Source organism: Rhinoderma darwinii, chromosome 5 (assembly GCF_050947455.1).
Source record: "Rhinoderma darwinii isolate aRhiDar2 chromosome 5, aRhiDar2.hap1, whole genome shotgun sequence".
Taxonomy (NCBI): Eukaryota; Metazoa; Chordata; class Amphibia; order Anura; family Rhinodermatidae; genus Rhinoderma; species Rhinoderma darwinii.
Window position 1 is genome coordinate 57,655,976 of NC_134691.1, and position 13,022 is coordinate 57,668,997.

The 13,022-nt window shown below is 42.0% G+C and overlaps 1 protein-coding gene across 4 annotated transcripts in view; it reads right to left on the minus strand.

The window, feature by feature from the left end:
* WWP1 (WW domain containing E3 ubiquitin protein ligase 1) overlaps positions 1 to 13,022 on the minus strand; it is a 117,251-nt gene that overhangs the window by 72,241 nt on the left and 31,988 nt on the right. The window contains exon 1 of one of the 4 annotated variants that reach the window (XM_075826031.1): positions 205 to 291. The exons of the other annotated variants lie outside the window; for them this stretch is intronic. The gene's annotated coding sequence lies outside the window, so the exon portion shown is untranslated. Of the gene's footprint in view, positions 1 to 204; positions 292 to 13,022 lie in introns of those variants that run through there. 4 annotated transcript variants of the gene reach the window in all.

The window sequence follows — 13,022 nt, forward strand, 5'->3', positions numbered from 1 at the left end:
GAACGACAGTATAAATGATAAAGCAACAATGTATCAGTAAGAGATCCTCCGCACTCACCATTATGTAGGACATTAGGATCCCCTGTTATAACATACAATCTCTACCCTCAGATACAGTAATGTGACAATGGACAGCACAAGTCCCCGGCATCATGACAGGAGGATCTATGTGCTTTACTAATGAAAAGAAGAAGATGCACTCACAATGTCTGTGCAGTCCATAGCAGCACGTCACATACAATCCCAGCCGCCGCAGCTTTCATGTACACCTCCTCCTCCTCCTCCTCTCTGTGCCAGTGACTCTGGACATTGCCAACCATGTGACTCTGATGTCACCAGATAAAGGGAGACGGATGGGACAAACCTAAAATCGCTTTCACAACTCCCTTCTACTGCAAACATGAACCAGGCATAGGATATGGGATCTACGAGGGGTAGTCAGGGGGCCTATGGGTTATATATACAGTAACCGTCTATTAATCTTGCACCAATAAGACTATCTGCAATCGACTCCATATGTAATAGTTTCTTCATGTTTACACCAAATTGCACCATGTATAACCAACTTTAGGTTCCCTGCACAAGGCTGTATTAGGGATTCGGGGGGTGCCCATTTGTAATACAGCACCTATAGCAAACTGTGGTACCTCCGTGTGCCACTGACTTTATATCGATGCAGACTCGCACAGATTCTGTATGAATCCACAATAAACAATTGTGGCATTCTCCATCACGTGCACAATTGTAGTACAAATTGCTGCAAAAGTTAAAAGGGGTATTCCCATAATCAAAATTTTCGTGGACAGCAACAAATATCCGACCACTGGGACCCCCACCAATCACGAGAACGGGCTTACTTTCTCAGGAGCGCTATAGGAATGGAGCGGTAGTGCCCTCTTCCATCTGCCCAATACTTGCAAATGTACATTGGGTCATCCATTAAACTAAAATGATCTGTATTGAACTGTTCGGCCGTAATGTTCCACACATTATAGTAGACAGCACATAGGGGTTTCATTTTTACACGTGCAGGTTTGCCTGTACATGGTCCTAGAGGTTTGTAAGGTTATCAGTCAAGTGTAGTCAGATGGCTGATCATTCCAACAGATGGCCGATTTCCTTCTTATAAACTCTGCCATCAATTATACAGCAAAATCTTATGGATTATAACTGCATCCTGCCGGGGATGACACATTATGATTATACAGTCAGTTGTACAGGTGCGACCTCTCTACCCAGAGGTGTAACAATAAGGGGTACAGAGGTAGGAGTTGCACCTGGGCCCTGGTGCCTAAGGGGACTTCAAAACTCCTCTGCCTCCAAAGGGGACACTAAAGCTATAAATGACAGGTTATATTTAGGGGCGGGGGTACTGTAAGAGTTTGCATTGTGGCCCTGGGGGTTCAAGTTACGCATCTGTTGCTACCCACTGACAACATTGTACTTGTCTAATTGTATAGGCTTCCATTGCCAGGATGATTTGTAATTCTGCTGATCGTACAGTACGTGGGTCACTCTGCTGGCACGTCGCCTGCACATGTTATATTAACTGCTTTTCACTCAAGTAACACAGAAGATGGGTGGCCACGGAGGCAAATATATATATATATATATATATATAGTCGCAGTATCAATGCATATAAAGAAAAAGACAATGGTGCAAAATCTGCCTCTCATTCCCAGATAGAACAGCAGTCGGCTAATCAGGTGTAGCCCCCTATATTATACAGGCTGTCTGCAGGCGCTGTACACTGATGTAAACATACAGTAACTGTGAGCTCCGTCCTCTATGCTGCATTGAGCAGTGTCACTGCAGTACTGAGCTGCGCTGCCTTGCAGTTCCAATATTCGCCTTCTGCCGGAGATTCGGTTTCTCCAGCCTTCTATTCTAACAGCACAGACACAATTTTTTACAAATCCAAGAAGGGGGGGGGGGGGATCATAAACATGCTAAATATTTAACAAGCATTTCTTCCCAAAATTGGAAAGAAAATATAGAAATCCTTAAACCCGGCATCAGTAGGAACTAATTGGCAGATTATCCTGTACTCTGGAATATTGGATGATAAGGTTAGAGGATCTTTGTCAATAAACCCCCAAAAACGCATCTCAAAATCCACTAAAACAAGTGTGTTTTGTAATCGGAGAAGTTTTTTCATAGATTTTTTCTCTTCTTCAAAGTCTTGTGAATGGTGACAGACTATCAAACTTCAGGATTATCAAATGCCAGAGTACAGGAATTTCTTTGCTCATGGCAACTACCCATGTACCAACCTCTATCTTAAAAAAAAATCAGCAGGCTGCCAGACCCATAGCTGTAGCTATCGAGAGTGTTTAGTTGGAGACCCAGCCTATAGATTTGGCCTTTGGCAGACAGTACCAATCAAAGAAAACTTCTACCCCAAGTTCTGCTGATAACTATATGATAAAAGTTTCCTAACAGTCCGAATATAAAATATATGACAAAAGTAGCAAAGAATGTAGCTGTACTGCCGCCTTCATCAAACCCAACGAGGTCTCCTACACTGAGCAAGTCAACTGTGATTCAGTCATTTTTCGTGATGATCACACAATACATTTTGGAGCAAGTGAATCAAAATCTTTATAGTGGTATAATGGCACAAAGGCTCCTTTATGTCACGGTTTGCATAAACGACTCTATATGAATGTACTGAAGGAGCGATCCAGACAAAATCAAGAGTTAGTCACTAAGGTACCACGAGATGAAGGTCTCCGCACATTACAATGACACATCACAAGTCATTTATTCCATACACTTCGCGGTGCTCAGCTCCTCACAGTGTGCCGCCTGCAAGTGAATGGAGAGACTAAACAGAACCAAGCTCTTTTTTCAATTCTAGATTAGAAACTAAAATTAACACAATAAGCAAAACTTTAAAAGGGGTTATTCAGAATATGAAGACACCACCCGGAGCGCTGCCGGAGCCGGAGTGCGGAGTCACCGGGGGCAAAGATAGGTACGTTTTACTGAAATAAAGGACATCCTGAATAACCCCTTTAACAAAAAGTTACCACAGGCCCCCAGTATACAATTATGGCTCATGCACACGACCGCGTGTGCCGGCCGGGTCCCGTCAGTGATCCGTGGACGATAGGACATGTCCTATCTTTCCATGGATCGGAAAGTCAGGTCAGTTTTCACAAACCCGATTCACCCACTAAAGTCAATGGGTCTGTGAAAACTATCGGGTGCCTCTTGGCTCTTGGATGCCGTGAAAAACGACCAGAGTGGTACTCGATCGTGTGCAACGGGCATAACTGGGGTGAGGTGTCGTCTATAGTAATATCATATCCTTTGGTTACGTGATATAGTCCTGTGACCACAGTGTCTAATGACCCTACAGTTTACATAAAGCAAACACATTAGAGGGCCGGCTAACAAGACAATTATTAATGGTGAGCGGCTGTACGTTTTTGTATAGAAAATGAAAATTTACGTTAGAGGACACGTATTATACTGACCGCATGGAACAAAGACGCTCAGCAACTTATTGTGGGATATCATCTATGATATCAGAAGGTCCCTTGCGGTCAGCAATCGTAGTTTTCATATCAGATTCACTGGACTTATAACGAAGTGTGACAAGAAATGGCCGGCTGGTTTGTTTACCAGAGTATCGCTGTTTTAGCATTTTTCCTGGCAATATACATAGGACGTCCGCCCTAATTTCAGCTGCGAAGTGCCTAGAACATATGGTACATCTTTGGGAATACAATAACTGGGAACACAGCCCAATCAGCTTTTACTGACAAAACAAACAAGTTAAAAAGTAAAAAAACAGATCAGAGGAGACCTTGGCATGAGAACTTCTTATTGTGAAAACAGACCCAAAACTGCATGTTCAACGTAAAGCGCCGGGTGCAGGGGCGCTACAAAAAACAGGGTGAATGGATGAGAGACTAAGACCCCATGCACACGAACGTGTTTTTGCGGCCGCAATTCACCCGCAAATCTGCGGGTGAATTGCGGTCCCATTAATTTCTATGGGCCCATGCACCAGACCGTGGTTTCCACGGTCCATGCATTGACCAGGAGCCTGTAGCGCAAAAAGAGCGGAAATGTCTTATTACGGCCGCATTTAGCGGTCCGGGCTCGTTGAAATGAATGCACAAGGCAATGTGCGCAGCACACGATTTGCAGGCGGCCGTAGGTGACACTCCGCAGCCGTCCGAGCCTCAAATCGCGGCCCGTGCACACCATTACGGTCATGTGCATGAGGCCTTAGGCCTAGTTTACAACTGTGTTGGAGACTTCATTAGGTGCCTCAGTTGCAGATTCTGCCAAAAACAATAGCACAGAATGCTGCGCTATTGTTCTCAGTAAAACCACAGACACCCCGGCAGAAAGCCAAAAGAATCATTCAAGCCAATGAGTTCCATTGGCCGCCGGTGGTGTAACGGAAACGGCGCTTCTACTTATTCCCTTGTTCTGCACCTGACAGAGCAGTACAAAATGATCAGCACAGGTGTGAACATAGCCTTAGCAGATGCCTTGCTCAGCTGCTCTTGGCCAGGTTTAGTATTTACTGCCAATCCTATAGCTTCCTGTACATCCTGAAAGTGGACTGGCCAGCCATGTGACCTCACATTGACGACTGAGGAACAGTGAACATGATTGGTCAAATACACGCTCTAAACAAGTAGATCTTATTTATGTTTGATTGGATTTTCTTCAAGGGATTTGTATCAGAAAAACAATTGCTACTCTAGTAATAGCCAATCAGGTGATGGCCACAGGGGGAATGTTTGACTGGCTGTAAATCTCCCCCACAACGGCCGCTGCAGGCGAAATGGAGTATTCTATGCCACCAATTAAAATTAATGACTAAACCATGTAATACATGAATGGACCAGGTCTGCCATCGCAGGGGCCACTCTTAATTAGCACCCCCCTCTCTGGCTCATTGAGAAGGGGGCCCAAGCAGGGGATCCACCGCGTCACAGTCTGTTTGCCAATCACACACAGCCACGGAAATGTGAATAGCAGCAACGGTGCAGGGATCTTTTCTGATGTTTTCATCAGCGCAAGGGATCCTGGCATATGTAGTTCCACAAAGTATGGATGGTTTCCACTAAGTAACTGCCAAGAACCTGTTAAATAGAAAATAGTGGGAATTTTGAAAAAGTAAATATGAAGACATGAATTATATTACATTAGACTGACTTTAGATTTGACTTTCGGAATGAGAATTAAATTTTTGCAACCATTTTGTTATTGCTTCCAGGTCCATTGTGATTAACGAAATTCAAAACCAGCAATTTTGTGTTTACATCGCTTTAGCAGACCTGTGTCTCCATGGTTACAGACTACAAACAAACCCTGAGCAGTCTGATCCTGCAGTCATACTACCTTTTATTTATTTGCTCCCTACTTTTTGCTAACATAGGTGTTGCAGCTATATTACAGCCATGTGAAAGCAGAAAAAAGGGCTAAAATACTGTACCTAGCATAATGACATTTGAAAGACATTAAAGAGGTTGTTCTAACAGAGAAATGTAATATTTAATTGTGGATCACATTAAATTTAGAATAATTTAAAAAAAAACGCTTCTTTGTCTAGATATTGCTGTTACATACTTATTATGGCACCCCCTGGTGTACTTTTGTATCCATTCTCCATGCACAAAAGCAGAAATAACTCCACCGCCCGTGTACAAGAGGATCCGGACGGTGGGTTTGAAATACTGGACACGCGGGTCCACTAGCACTGCACATATTAAGTGGACGTCCTGAGGGGGAAATCAAAAGAAAAACAGCAATATCTAGACACAAAGCATTTTTATTTAACAGTTCTAACAAAAAAAAGGTGTTCTGTTTTGTGTGATCTAAGGCTATGTTCACACATCGCGATTGGTTGAAGATTCTTGAGGTAAAGCCAGAAGTGGATCCAGAAGGAAGGAGAAGTACAAGTTCTTCCATTATATTTCCCATTCCTTTTAAAACTACTTCTTGCTTTGGCTCAAAACATCTGCACCAAATCACTATGTGTGAACGTTGCCTTAACGAGAGAAGTAATAACTTCTCGTGGGACAACCCTTTTAATAAATTGTCCATTTATCACAGGGAGGATGTACAAAGGATAGAAAATGTGGTCTATTAGACTTGTTTGTATAGTGTAGGAAGATGTGCCGTCAAATACGGCATTCGAAACAATAATGCAAAAAAAAAAAAAAAAAAAAAAAAAAACCTTGGCCAAGATCCAGGATTATTTTTGTGTGTGGGAATGTGGTTTTCTGTTAAGAAAATGCAGATTCCCCAAGAGACAATCACTCATAATACATGGAAAATTAAGTTAGGGTCTAGAGCTCAGTTAGATTTGTTTGGGATTAACTGGAATATACAGGAGTAGGTTTTTATTTAACGAGGCTCTGTCACCACATTATAAGTGGCCTATATTGTACATGATGTGATCGGCGCTGTAATGTAGATAACAGCAGTTTTTTATTTAGAAAAACGATAATTTTTGACCGAGTTATGAGCTATTTTAGCTTTATGCTAATGAGTTTCTTAATGGACAACTGGGCGTGTTTTACTTTTTGACCAAGTGGGCGTTGTACAGAGGAGTGTATGACGCTGACCAATCAGTGACCAATCAGCGTCATACACTTCTCTCCATTTCATTTACACAGCACATAGCGATATCGCTATGTGCAGCCACATACACACACACTAACATTACTGCAGTGTCCTGAGAGTTAATAGACATTACCTCTAGCCAGGATGTCTCGCGAGATTACGCTTGCCTTGCTGTAAATCTCACAGAAACGTTACCGAAGTGTCAGGATTCTGAATAGACATCACGTCCTGCCTGGAGGTAATGTCTATTAACTCTCAGGACACTGCAGTAACGGTGTGTGTGTGTGTACATAGTGATCTAGCTATATCGCCATCTGCCGTGTAAATGAATGGAGAGAAGTGTATGACGCGTCATACACTTCCCTCCACAACGCCCACTTGGTCAAAAAGTAAAACACGCGCAGTTGTCCATTAAAAAAGTAATTAGCATAAAGCTAAAATAGGTCATAACTCCGTCAAAAATGATCTTTTTTCTAAATTAAAAAAAACCTGCTGTAATCTACATTACAGCGCCGATCACATTATGTACAAGATAGGGCACTTATAATGTGGTGACAGAGCCTCTTTAAGAAGTGATACAAGTACACAGGTTGATCAGATCAATCCATACAGGGGCTATAGTCTTCCCATGCTGCAAGGGGAAAAAAATATATTTATCTGTACATAAAAAGGGGCACAACGCTTATGCATTGGAATTGACCAAGCTGGTTATGGCACTAGAGTCTAAATGTGCGTTGGCCAGTACATAGGCATGTCTCCCATACCATGATATTTGAGGAAATGTCAATTTTATTTTGTTTTCAAACTGTTTTTATTAAGAATGTCACAGAGTCATATAACAATTCAAGTATTATGCTTTTCACATTCTTGGTTTTACATAAACATAGTACAATCATTCAACTGTTTATGTTAATCGACTTTAACCATGAGGAATGTACTATGAAATCAATTCTTTAATACATAAACTTAACAAGATAAATTAACCATGATTTTAAACATTCATGTGGTATATCATGTAGCTTCTTATGGATCACGTGAAACGAGTAACAATCACAGTCTACCTGCCCTTGGAGAAGTCAATGTCTCTCCTGGGATGACTCTCTTTAGTACCTTCTCTAGACGGATCTGGGTTTATCCAGATAGGTCATCCATGGTGACCAGGTATGTAGAAAACCCACCCTCGTTTGTCTTTCCCAGTGTAAGAGTTCTTCGAACCTACGTATCTCTTGTACCTTCTTAATCCAATCTTCTATAGTGGGTGACTTGGTGGATTTCCACAGTAACGGAATCAACAATTTAGCTGCAGTAAGTAAATTAGTCGCCAGATCTTGTTTCTTGGGCGTAAATGAATCAGACGATAACCATAGAAGTATCACTTGTGGGGACACAGGAATTGATGTTAAACAGATCGAGTTAATTTCTGAGATAACCGCTTTCCAAAATCCTTGTATCAAGGTACAGTCCCACCATATATGCACTAAAGAACCCTTATTCAGTGAGCACCTCCAACATGTCTCCGGTATATCTGGATTTATTTTGTGTAACCATACTGGGGTTTTGTACCACCTGGTGATAAATTTGTAAGAATTTTCTCTAATTCTAATGCATTGCGAGAACCCCTGTGAGCGCTTCAGTATAATTCGTTGTTCCTCCACTGAAAAGTTAGCCTGGAGGTCCTGTTCCCACTTAGTGATTAATTCCAGCTTATCCTCTTTTTCTCCCAACAATAGCCTATCATACGATCTAGCTAAAGCACCTTTTTGAATTGTAGGTTGCTGTAATGCTTTTTCAAGTGGGGACCGATGTAGAGAATTAACAAAACAAGCTGTGTATTTATCACATACTGTCTGAAAATCTTGCCTCTTAATGAAATCTGAAAGAAGTAGACCTGTATGTCTAAGTAACAGAGCTGTCCAATCCCGAGACTCCGACTCAAAAAATTGGGACACTGTGATATTATCCATGTGTTTCCAAAAGGAGCTTACTGGGATTCTCTTCTTATCTACCAGGTAAGGAAGGAGGCTCATAGGTAGTAGCGGAATGCTTTCCGACAAAAGCGGGTCCCTTCCATTTACCTCCTGCCACACCCTTATAGTGCCCTTCACTAAGGTGCTAGAGCATGTGGAATTTGGTGAGAAGGGCCTCAGGCCCCATAGCGAAAGTCTGTCCGATAACTCTAGTAACTCTCGCTCTAGTTCCACATATAGATTGGACTGTGTTGTATTCATCAAAGAATGCCATCTATTCAACTGGTTAGCTTTGTAGTACGTGAATACATCTGGTACCCCCAAGCCCCCAAATCGCGGTTTCTGTATTAGTAGCCTGTATTTAAGGCGTGGCCTAGCATTATTCCATAAAAATGAAGAGAACATCTTCCGAACCCTATCAAAGAACTTTCTAGGTAACCATATCGGTAGAGCTTGTATCAAATATAACAGTTTAGGTACAATATAGGTTTTTAATAAATTCTTGCGTCCCATCCATGACAGAAAGGGTACTTTGAGTTCTTTTAATTGTTTTTGTATAGCCTCGAGCATAGGTATGTAGTTATACTGATACAGATGTGTTGGGTCTTTCGCGATCTGAATGCCCAGGTATGTCAGAGTACTGTCAGGCCATTTAAATAGAGAATTAATTTTAATTAGATCTATGACCGGATCTGGTGTAGAGATATTTAATATTTCAGATTTCCCGAAATTTATTTTAAAATTGGAAACTTCCCCAAACTCTGTGAACAGGTTCGTAAGATGAGGAATCGAAGTCTCAGGATTGGAAGTCATTATTAACAAATCGTCAGCAAATGCTGCTGTAGTATGTGTGTAAGTTCCGACCTTAAGGCCTTGTATTTGTGGGTCCTGCCTTATTTTTTGAATCAAAGTCTCCATGACCATAATGAACAGAGACGGCGATAATGGACAACCTTGACGTGTGCCATTATTAATATTAAAAGGCTTGGAAAGAGTCCCATTTACCCTAATTCTAGCACTAGGTTCTTTATATAAGGAAAATATCGCTTGAATAAACAATTGAGGGATCCCAAATTTCCGTAGGGTCGCTTCTAAATACTCCCAGTCAACCCTATCAAAAGCCTTTTCGGCATCTGTACCCATGAGGACAAGGGGAACTCTGTGTGACTTGGCGTATTCAATCAGTCTTAATACTCTACATGTGTTGTCTTTACCTTGTCGTTCTCGAACAAAACCAGTTTGTTCTTGTCCTATGAGTTTAGGTAGTAGTTCACCCAATCTAGCTGCTAACGCCTTGGCCCACCACTTTATGTCCGTATTCAAGAGGGATATGGGTCTATAATTGCCGCAACATGTGGGATCTTTCCCCTCCTTAGGTAGGATTGTGATGTGAGCTTCAAGAGCTTGTTTTGGAAAGTGTTCACCCCTGAGTAAGGAATTGCATAATTTGGTGAAGTGGGGCAATAATGTAGCTTTAAATTTTTTATAGTATCCCACTGTGAATCCATCTGGGCCTGGGCTTTTCCCCGACGGGATAGACATCAATATCTTTTCTAATTCCATTTCCGTAAATGGTTCTGTCAGAATATCTAGGTCTTCCCCCTCTATTATGGGAAGGTCAATAGTGTCTAGAAACCTAGTAATCAGGGAAGTCCTGTCAAGGTCTGTTGTTGATGTCCCCAATGTATGCCGTAAATTATATAGATTGTGATAAAAGGCCTGAAAAGCCTCTGCTATTTGAGCAGTGTCTGTAGCCACTCCCCCCGTCTCCTGTTTAATCTCTGGTATAAAAGTTCTGGCTTGTTGTTTACGGATTAATGCCGTCATCATCTTGTTTCCCCTGTCCCCATGGGCATATTGCTTATATTTTGATATTTGAAGGAGATGCGCAGATTTAACATTAAGTACATCTTTTACTTTTTTCTCTGAGGCTGGTTAATTCTCCTAGGGAGGAAATGGCTACAGTTTTCTTATGAACTCTTTCTAAAAGTGCAATCTGGGAGAATAGGTCATTTAATATTGCATTTGTCTTTTTCTTGACATGTGTTCCCAATGAAATTAATTCCCCTCTCAACACTGCTTTGTGAGCTTCCCATATAATTGGGTCAGAGATAGAATCTGATGCGTTATGTTGAAAGTATTGAGATAGATGGTTTTCTACTATCTGAATATTACTCTTATCTGCAATAAGAGTGTCATTTAATTTCCAACACCAGTTCCCCTTAGGGATTCCCATCAAACTGAGAGTCACTGAAATTGGCGCATGATCCGATAGTAAAATGTGTCCTATGTCCGCTGCTCTGACCAGTGGTGTATTTCTGTGACAGGAAAATATAGTCCAGTCTGTGATACGTATTGTGGGTAGGTGAAAAATATGAGTAATCCTTATCTAGAGGGTGTAATAATCTCCAGATATCTGTTAGGTGTAGGGAATGAAGAACCTTATTCAGTTGTGCCAGCTTTTTGTATGAGGTATGTTGTGACCCTGTGGTGTCTAATATCGGGTTGAGCGGCATATTCAAATCTCCCCCCATTACCAAAATCCCCTCAGAAAAATCTCTCAGAACGTTCAAGACCCGAATGAGCCAGGAAGACTGCCCAGCATTGGGTGCGTATAAGTTAGCAAAGGTATATACAGTGTTACCAATTTTCCCTTTTATAAACAAATATCTGCCCTCTGCATCCTCTTTTTTCATTAGGAATGAAAATGGAATACTATTATGTATAGCTATGCTAACTCCCCTAGCCGCAGACTCATATGGGCAGTGGAACCATAAATTAAAATCTCTTGAGGGGACATTAGGAATTTTTAACCTTTTAAAGTGCGTCTCCTGTATTAGGACTACCTGTGCCGCCTGTTTTTTCCACATTCTAATAACTTGACTGCGCTTCTGTGGGACATTCAGACCCCTCACGTTGTGAGATACAATCTTAATTTCTGCCATATGTGACATGTGACCATTCCCTTCTCTGCGCATACCACATGATATAACCAAAAGAACATAAAAATAATATAACCACCTTTAACCATACTCTGTATTGGAGTAAACTTCTGACACGAGGTAAGAGTGAAACATTATCAGCTACAACAACCTGTAGCTTCACCCTAGTATAAGGAGGAGTCTCCCTATAAGTACAGACTTGGGGGGTCATATTAGAACAAATGAGAATGACCTCAAGACACCCAACCCAGGCCCTACCTAAGCAGCTTTTTCCAAATTTTGGTATAAAACCGACAAGACACTTCAAGTGCTTATTTTAAGGCTTAATCTCCATTAAAGTGGGGACCTGTTCACTGGTTGTGATTAGTTGCTAACTGTGCAAACATAGCTTTGTCACCATTTAAATCTGAAATATATATCTCAGGAACCCTTAACATAACGCCATATGTTAGTGCAAAGAATTATGCTAATACATAAACATAGTTACATCCCAGCAACTTCAGATAGGGTCTCGTCCTTGGGTTGTATGGATATTTTTCTTCCCTGGCGTTGATCGAAAACCAGAAACCTTTGTCCAGGGGTCTGCTTCCAACAGGGACGGTATCTTCGGCGGATATGCCAACGGGAGCCATGAAGGAATATCCATAGGCTGGAATCCAAGAAAGTCCCAGGCCGCATGTAGATCTTCAGGATTCCGTATCACGATATGTTTATCCTGTTTGTGTATCGCTATTCCAAAAGGGTATAACCAGCGAAAGGGGATGTTGTTAGATCTTAGCTTATCCAGTAGCGGTTTTAAGATCCGGCGTTTCGTGAGTGTTGAAGCAGCCAAATCTTGAAAAAGAAGGACAGGGGTTCCCTCATAATTAACTCCGTCTGAAGATCTTGCTTGTTTTAATAGTGCAGCAGTGTCCACATAGCTAAGCAGGCCACAAATTACATCTCTAGGTGGATCCTGAGCGCGTGGCTTGGCTCTCAGTGCCCTGTGAATACGCTCAATTTGGATAGGCCCTGCTTTCTCTCCTCCCAAAATGGATGCAAAAATCTCCCGTGCTACTTTAGGAAGCGCTTCATGTGGAATAGATTCAGGAAGGCCCCTTATCCTGATATTTTTGCGGCGACTGCGGTTCTCCTGATCTTCCGCATGCAATAAAGCCATATTTATGTGATCATGCTGAACATGTAAAGTCTCTTGTACTGCTGCTCCAAACCGGGTCACTTCAGCCTGAGCGGTTTCTAGCGTGTCCACCCTGTCTCCAATATGTCTCAGATCGGCTTTTATTTCTGCCAGGTCTTGTGCTATGGGGCCCAGGGCTTTAAAGAGAACCCGCTTTATAAATCCCCTCGACACAGGGACATATGTGGACTCACCCCCAGCCTCCGATTGCTCTCCTGTGCTGCCGACATCAGAGTCTTCTGTTGCCTCATGGCTGCATGCTGCATCCGGCGCCATCTTTGATTTTCGCGCCGGAGAGCGCTCCATCGTTTTCTTTAAAAACCTATCCAGGTCTGCTT